General features: G+C 34.4%; 1 non-coding gene across 1 annotated transcript; it reads right to left on the reverse strand.

The window, feature by feature from the left end:
- Positions 1-8,571: 8,571 nt before the first annotated feature.
- Positions 8,572-8,675, reverse strand: LOC115900554. The gene has a single exon (XR_004060233.1). It is a non-coding gene; the product is annotated as a U6 spliceosomal RNA (small nuclear RNA).
- Positions 8,676-9,064: the final 389 nt, after the last annotated feature.

A 9,064-nucleotide genomic window follows, 5' to 3' on the forward strand; every position in this document is an offset into this window, starting at 1 on the left:
TTTAAGACCTCCAAAGAACACTAGAGATAAGGTACAACGGAAGTTAAAAAGAAACATTTAATAGCCTTAATTTATCTTAAAGAATAAATGCCTCATGACATTGAAAGATGTTTAGTAAGCTGTTTATTGGAAAGGACCAAGACAAATATTATGTAAAGGGTGGCAAAGTCTAGCAATGTTATGGTGCTATTTAAAATTACTTTGATAGGCATCCAAATGGGAAGAGAGGAAGACAAACTATCCCTGTTTGCAGAGGACATAATTCTATACCTGGAAGACCCCGTAGTCTCGGCCCAAAAGCTCCTTTAGCTGATAAACAACTTCAGCAAAGTTTCAGAATACAAAATCAATGTACAAAAATCAATACAATTCCAATACATCAACATCCAAGTCCAGAGGCAAATCAGTAGTGAAATCTCATTCACAGTTGCTACAAAAAGAATAAAATACCTAGGAATACAGCTAACCAGGGAAGTGAAAATCCCTTAAATGAAAAATATACAACACTGCTCAAAAAAAAAAAACAGAGATGTCACAAACAAATGCTCATGGATAGGAAGAATCAATAATGTTATAAAAGGCCATATTGTCCAAGGGAATGAACAGATTCAATGATATTCCCATCAAACTACCAATGGCATTCTTCACAAAACTAGAAAAAACGATTTAAAAATTCAAATGAAACCAACAAAAGAGCCTGAATAGCCAAGACAATTCTAAGCAAAATGAACAAAACTGGAGGCATTACGTTACCCGACTTCAAACTGTACTACAGGGCTACAGTAACCGAAACATCATGGTACTGGGAGAAAAGCAGACACATTGACCAATGGAACAGACGAGAGGGCCCAGAAATAAAACTGCACACCTACGACCATCTGATCTTTGACAAAACTGACAAAAACAAGCAATGGGAAAATGAATCCCTATTTGATAAATGGTGCCAGGATAATTGGCTAGCCACATGCAGAAAATTGAAACTGAACCCCCTTTTTATACTGTATACAAAAATCAACTCAAGATGGATTAAAGACTTAAGTGTGAAACCTTAAACTATAAAAACCCCTTGTAGATAGCCTAGGAAATACCATTCAGAACATAGGAATGAGCAAAGATTTCCTGATGAAGATGCCAAAAACGATTGCAACAAAAGCAAAAAAACGACAAATGGAATCTAATTAAACTAAAGAGCTTCCACACAGCAAAAGAAACTACCAACAGAGTAAACAGCCTACAGAAAGGGAAACAAATTTTTGCAAACTGTGCTTCTGACAAAGGTCTAATATCCTGAATATATAAGGAACTTACACAAATTTACAAGCAGAAACAACCCCATTAAAATGTGGGCAAAGAACATGAACAGACACTTCTCAAAAGAAGACATACAAATGGCCAGTAAGCACATTAAAAGAAAGCTCAATATCACTGATCATTAGAGAAATGCAAGTCAAACCACAATGAGATACTATCTCACATCACTCAGAGTGGCTGTTATTAAAAAGTCAAACATGCTGGTGAGGTTGTGGAGGAAAGGAAACCCTTCTACATTGTTTGTGGAAGTATAAATTCATTCAGCCATTGTGAACAGCAGTGTGGAGATTCCTCAAAGAGCTAGAAACAGAATTACCATATTACCCAGCAATTCCATTACTGGATATATAACCAAAGGATATAAATTGTTCTACCATAAAGACACATGCACTTGTATGTTCAATGCAGCACTATTCACAATAGCAAAGACCTGAAAGAAATATAAGTTTCCATCAATGGTAGACTGGAAAAAGAAAACATAGAACATATACACCATGGAATGCTATGCAGCGATAAAAAGGAATGAGATCATGTCCTTTGCAGGAACATGGATGGAGCTAGAGGCCATCATCCTTAGCAAAGTAATGCAAGAATAGAAAAGCAAATACTGCATGTCCTCACTTATAAGTGGGAGCTAAATAATGAGAACACACGGACACATACAGGGGAACACCACACACTGGGTCCTACTTGAGGGAAGAGGGTGAGAGGAAGGAAAGGACCTGAAAAAAGTAACTATCCAGTACTATGCTTAATATCTAGGTGACAAAATAATCTGTATACCAAACCCGCATGACACCAGTTTACCTATGTTACAAACCTGCACATGTACCTCTGAACCTAAAAGTTAAATAAATACATAAAGAAAATAAAATTACGTCGACTCTTTTTGCTCTTATTTTCCTATTTACTTCTTGAGAAGTATTTGTAGCTATAGTTTTATTAATAAAAAGCATCCTCAGAATTCTAGACATGAACTACTTAATAAATGATAGTTACCATTTATTGTGCAATCACAGTAATATGCAAAGAAACCTAGTCACATTTTTCCTATATCCTTTATAAAGCCTGATCCTGCCTCAGTTCACCTTGGTTATTTAATACATATTCATTTATTTTACTACATCGTTGCAAAAACAGTGTATTGAAATGAAAAAATAATTCTCAATTCAATCACTTATTAGCATTTATTAATAATCTATGGTTTTTCATAGATTTTCTATGGTTTTTCATTGATTACATAACTGCTAAAGTTCCTCCTGGCTGTAAACTATAAATCCTTTAGTTTTAGTATTCTCCCTCCTTCTTCCTTCCTTCCTTCCTTCCTTCCTTCCTTCCTTCCTTCCTTCCTTCCTTCCTTTTTCTTTTTTTCTCTCTCTTTCCTTCCTTTCTGCGTCTGTATAGCATACATTCCCCTTCACTCACTCAACCAGTATTTGTTGAAGACCTACCACGCACTCTTCCAGTGTAATTCAGTAATATCAAATAAGACTTTGCCTGCTCATGGATTCCTTGAGAGAAGACTCAGTCTGATCCATTCTTACATTTTTCCATGGTGTCTGGAAGAGGGTATTTGCCTTGTAGATACAAAAAAAAAAAAAAAAATTAATGAAGTGAACTTTTCACTACTTCAGATTTTGAAATGCAGTACTGTTTTTGATAAATTACAGTTAAAGGAACACCAGATGGCCTCAGAGACATTGAACCAAGGAGACAAAATGTAGATAATTATAGGCAGTTACCTTTTTCTAAATGTGTTCATCTTCCATAGAAGTTTAATTTTCACAACTTATACATCTGTGTCCTTTAAACGACCTTCAGAATTCTGATTTCAGACTTTCATAAGCAGCGGACACACATTTTAAGCTATCATGAAAAAGAACTCTTCTTAGGCTATTCAATTTTGATGACATCACCATTTATGTGCACCAGAGGTTTTATAATTATTTTAATCTTATTTCATTTTGTCCTTAACGCTTGACAAAAAAAAATATGAAAACTGAAAAATAAAACATGCTGACTTGGCTGACAAGAACTATGGCTCTCATAAACCTAATACATTTTAAATAGCAGTAGAAAACTTTTAAGATTTTAAAAATATATCTTAACCAGATTCTGATTAGATTTAAGCAGGTCTACCCTGTATTTGGTTGTTAAATTAAAACAAACAAACAAAAACAACTTTAATATGTATAAAATGTTGGAATTTTATCATGGAAGATTAAGTGTAACAAAAAGAGGTTGCTTTTGTATTTTTTCTTTAAACTCTCTGGGAAGAGACACTCTTCCGATATTTGACTATTATCTGATTAACGTGCATGAGACTTTCACACACATTTTCAAAAATGCATTTGATATGAAAGTAGATCTATCCAACAGGGGTCTCTGATAGCCAATTGGTGGTGGTATCCTCTCTTTTATTTCTCTCTTTGTTTTTCTTTTCTTCTGTCTCCTTGTTTTTCTGTATTTTCTCTACTTATGCGTTAGGCTTGCTAGTGACACCTAGAGGTTTCTGCAGGCATGGCATACCACAGGATAGAAGAGTTGGTTGATCGCTACTATGAATTTTAAATAATTAGAGGTTTTGGAACCTATATGTTTTCTTTTGTCTCATTTTTACAAAAGCTACAGAGAGTTTGAAGACATTTGATAATTTTTAAAATGCTTGGCTAGTTCAGTATGGCACAGTCAAAAATGTGTATGTGTGTTCGCACTGGATTAAAAACGTGACTCTGTCATTGATCAGCTGAGCAACATATTCACTTAAAAAGTTGGGTTCCACATTTATAAAATGTCTATTAAGATACTGGTGACTTCAGATTTTTGTGAGAATCAGATATATGTATATAGAGCACCTGACATATAGTAGGTACTAAATAAATGGTAGTTATTATCATGATGTGACTTATAATGTTCATATTTTCTATTACACTGGATTAAATTATTTTTACATTTAAAACATGGGTACAATTAAATGAAATTGAAGATTGTCCCCTCAAGAAAACCTTGAAAATTAAAAGCAAAATTGACTATCACTTCCTATTTTTATCTGATTTTTAGGAAAGTGTTAATAAATTCATCAATGTTTAACAGAAGAGCCTTGGGTATCAGTGACAAAAGCTCAAATAATTAAGACAGTGAATAAATTAATTGTGAAAGCAGATCTCTTCCTTAAAAATAAGACATTGAACAAAATGTTTCTACATTTTCTCATAACTCAGAGATACCAAAATGGTACTGAATCATGACCACTCTCCTTATCCTTACTAACTGAAAGGAGAAAATGTTCAGAAACAGTGAAATTCAAAGGATTTACATCTCAAAATTAAGCAGCAAGAAATGCTGAATGTCTCCTTTTTCCACACTGATCCAACTTTAAAAAGGTCTTTAAATCCTTAGAGGAAAACACAAGGGAACCATTAAAACAAACAAGAATCAACAGCCAAGGGAAGAATTTGAATTGTTTCATTTCTTTGTTTATTTTATTGTGTATATATATATATATATATATATATATATATATATATATATATACACTTCTCCTCCAAATATTTTTTACTCCTCTGTTCTGGATAGTGATTTCTTTTCCCAACACCTCAAAACTTTGCCTCCACTCTTTTTTTTTTTTTCCATCCTCTTTCATGATTGTTTTTATTTGTGGTTCATCTGTTGATTCTACACTGTAAGATATAAGGGCAATTTGAAAACATCTTGAGCTTAGTACCAACTTTATTAAATAGATAAAAATATGAGCTCCAGAAAGCAAACTATGGGCCTGAAAACTGTTGGTATTTTTAAAAGCAGTGAGCATATATAGAGGAAGGAGCACATTCTGTACTAGGGTTTCTCTCAGAGGCGATAGGGTTACATATTCAGTACTGGATAGGACAAGAAGTGAAGACACCATAAGAGGTTGACTATGTATTTCCATTAAAGTGAATTACATGAGCAAGTTAACAGAGGCAGAAAGAATACAGGTTTAAAACTTGATGACTTGGGTGAAGAGCACGTCATCAAGTTTCAGGGCTACTGGAGAAGAGCCAAGAAATGTGGGCAATATCGAAGACAGCTTTGAAAGACAGAGTCTAAGGAGGCTGACTCTAGTGAAGAGCATAACATCTCTGAGAAAATAATTTTGGTGACAACATGGAGAAAGGGTGGTAGGAAGAGGTATAACTTACTCATTGTAACATTCCAAGCCTAAGGTTTCAAGTGCCTGAAATAATAAATTTGGGATGCTTATCTAACTACTTAATATTTCCGATAGAAAATAATACTGCATTTCTAGTTGCAGTAGAGTTTACCATGTGGTTTTCTATTATTTTATTTTTTACAACCACCTTCTGAACTAAGGAAGGGATTGTTATTTTTGCTTTACAGAGGAGAAATGTGATGCTCAGAGGTTGTGTGTGACAAGCTCCAAGACACAGGTAATAAGTAAAATCTCGATCTTGTCTTTTAATTGAAACTAGAAACATAGGAAAAAACAACAGAAATTACAACAGTTTAACAGTTATTTAGAGTTATCAATGATTTGGGATTTAAAAATATGGAATTTAACATTTCTGGTTTCAAAGCAATACATGGTTTCCATATGACACTATAGAATATTTTAAGTAAAAAAGAAAAGATAATTTATCTGATGTATAGTTAATTGTGCATTAATAGCTCTCATGTTATTGACTTGGGATTATAATTGGAAATTGTATCTGAAAGTAATAAAATCATAGTTGATGATAGAATGAGACAGGTTTTACCAACCTTTCCAAAATTCAGATGACTTTCCAAATTTTATTTTTAAAAAGTCCACCAAATAATTTTTTGAAAGATTAATAGATTCTCACAGAGCACAAATACATAAAATAATGGCTGCCTTTTGAAAGATTACATTGTTTTCACATATCTCATTCGTATTTGAGGAGAAATTAGGACTCATATTTTCTCACAAAATGTGAAGGGAAAGGCTCTAATAGCATTTTAAACCACCAAAAGGGCATGATTGATTATTATACTCATGTGGTTGAATTTCTTTAAATTTTGCTTTTTAATGAATCTTTAAATTATAGTGTTAATAGTTACACTTGTTAATTTCAATAGAATATTTTCTGTAATAGAAAAAAACAAAACATGTAGCATAACTAAAGAAAAAAAGAAAATCAAGTGAAATGGAAGAGTAAATGCTAGATTCTCCAGTCTCTGTTAATCTCATCCAGGCTATGTTAATCTCGTGGTTGAAACCAGAAACTTGCATGCCAGTCATTTGGTGTGTACTATATACACTCTGATTTAAAAGATATCTGGAATGATACAGCATCAGACTGTTCCTTCTAACACTTAAGTGTCCTTGATACATAGAAAAGAGAAGAAAGTGCCAGTCAGGCAGATTAAGACCTTTACTTACAAATGATTCATTTCCCTGCTTGCTTAATTTCTAAAAGTAGATATCTGGGTATTAGCCAACAAAATGAATGGAAAACTGCCAGCCTGCATGATATACACATGTAAGACTGAAGTCACCTGATATCTGGGGCAAGAATTCATGTTACACACTGAAGGATGCACTTCAAACAGAGGTTTATACTTTACACAACTTAAAAATAATAGTTAATAAGAAAACAACTTTTGAGAGGAACTAGTTTGCTTTGTAGTGAATTGCATCCAAGTATGTACATAATAGTTGATATATGTGTATATAAATGATATAAAAGTTGAAGAGATATCCTAATTTCCCACTGGTTTGTTGACCACGTCTTTATTCCCAGAACCTATGAATATCTTACTTTACATGGTGGAAGGGACTTTGAAGACATTAATTTAAGCACCTTGAGATGGATGATTCTGGATTATTTGGATGGGCATGATATAATCACAAGAGAGAGGGAGAAGAATCAGAGTCAGTAGAAGAAAGTGTAACAATAAAAGCAAAAGGCTGGAGCTATGCAAGGTTCGGGCCATGAGCCAATAGATGCAGGAAGCCTCCAGAAGCTGAGAAAAGTCAGGAAAAGTATTCCCCCGAGAAGAAACGCAGCCCTGCCAATCTCTTTCTTTTTCCCTGGAGACACATTTTAGACTTCTGCCCTCGCACCAGACTAGTAGGGTAACAAATTCGTGTTGTTTTAAGACACAAAGTTTGTGTTTATTTTAGAGACAGTGTCTCGCTCTGTCCTGTAGTTTGGAGTGCGGTAGCACACTCATAGCTCACTGCAGTCTCGAACTCCTGGGCTCAAGCGATCTTCCTACCTTAGGCTTTCAAGTAGCTAGGACTACAGGCTCATGCCACCATGCCCAGCTAGCTTTGTGTGTGTGTGTGTGTGTTTTGTTTTTTTTGTTGTTGTTTTTTGGGTTTTTTTGGTTTTTTTTTTTTGTAGAGATAGGCTTTTGCTATGTTACTCAGGCTGGACTCCAATTCCCCAGCTTCAATCAATCCTTCTGCCTCGGCCTCCCAAAGAACTGGGATTACAGGTGTGAGTCACCATGCCAGACCTGTGGTAATTTATTACAGCAGCAATAAGAAACATAATGAAAGATTTCCAAATAAATGCATAATAATCACATAACTTTGCTATAATTAGCCATTTCTGTATTGTTCAACTTTTAGCTTGTTTCCATTTTTTTCTATTATAAATAGTGCTGAAGTGAATATTCTTATGCATACATCTTAGCATACACTTCTGATTTATTTTCTTTAGATTAAAAAACTGAAAATGGCTTGGAGCAGTGGCTCATATCTGTCATCCCAGCACTTTGGGAGGATGAGGCAGGCAGACTTGCTTGAGCCCAGGAGTTTGAGACCAGCCTAGGCAACCCTGTCTCTACAAAAAAATACAAAAATTAGCTGTGTGTGGTGGCACACATCTGTGGTCCCAGCTTCTCAGGAGGCTGAGGTAGGATGATCACTTGAGCCTGGGAGGCTAAGGCTGCAGTGAGTTGTAATCAGGCCACCACACTCCAGGCTGGGCAACAGACTGAGATTCTGTCTCTAAATAGATAAATAGATAGATAAATAAATAAATAAATATAAATAAATAAATAAATAAAATTAGAAGAAATAAAAACCTGGAAATGAAATGACTGCTGTAATATTTTTTAAATATTTAAACACAAAGACAGTAGAGAGCAACATAAAACTAACACTTCGATTCATACGTGAAGATGAACTTTTATTAATATAAGTAAAATATTCGTGATAGAGATCAAGTACCCTTGAATCCCCTTTTCCATCCTCTCTCCATACTCTCATCTCCTCCAATACAAAGACTGAAAAATATGGAATGATTCACAAATGTGTGAACCACCCTTGCACAGGGACTGTGCTGATCTCTGCACTGTTCCAATTTTAGTATCTATATTAATGAAGCAAGCACCAAGGTTTTATTTTATTCTTAAAAACACCCTTGAAGAAAGTAGCCAAGGTTATACATTATAGCTTGTTTATGACAACAATCCTTTTAGACTCCAAAATATCTTCATAGACAAGAAAAGGCAAATACGGGCCTTTTGAATGAGAAAGAGAATGGCAGAATTGAATAATGAGCCAATTGGAGCTATTTTTGCTGGATAGGCATTTCATTTTCACTGTTGATTTTACCTCACATTTAAAGGATGAAATGTTAAAATTTTTAAAATCTTCTAATTATGCATTTACAAACCATTACTGTCACCATTTCCAAATTAGCCAGACTGGTCTGTGTTCTGAACTGTGAAGAAAAGGCAATAAAGAGGATATTGTTCCCTTTACTGTAACTCTACTGCT

Source organism: Rhinopithecus roxellana, chromosome 11, assembly GCF_007565055.1.
Source record: "Rhinopithecus roxellana isolate Shanxi Qingling chromosome 11, ASM756505v1, whole genome shotgun sequence".
Lineage (NCBI taxonomy): Eukaryota > Metazoa > Chordata > Mammalia > Primates > Cercopithecidae > Rhinopithecus > Rhinopithecus roxellana.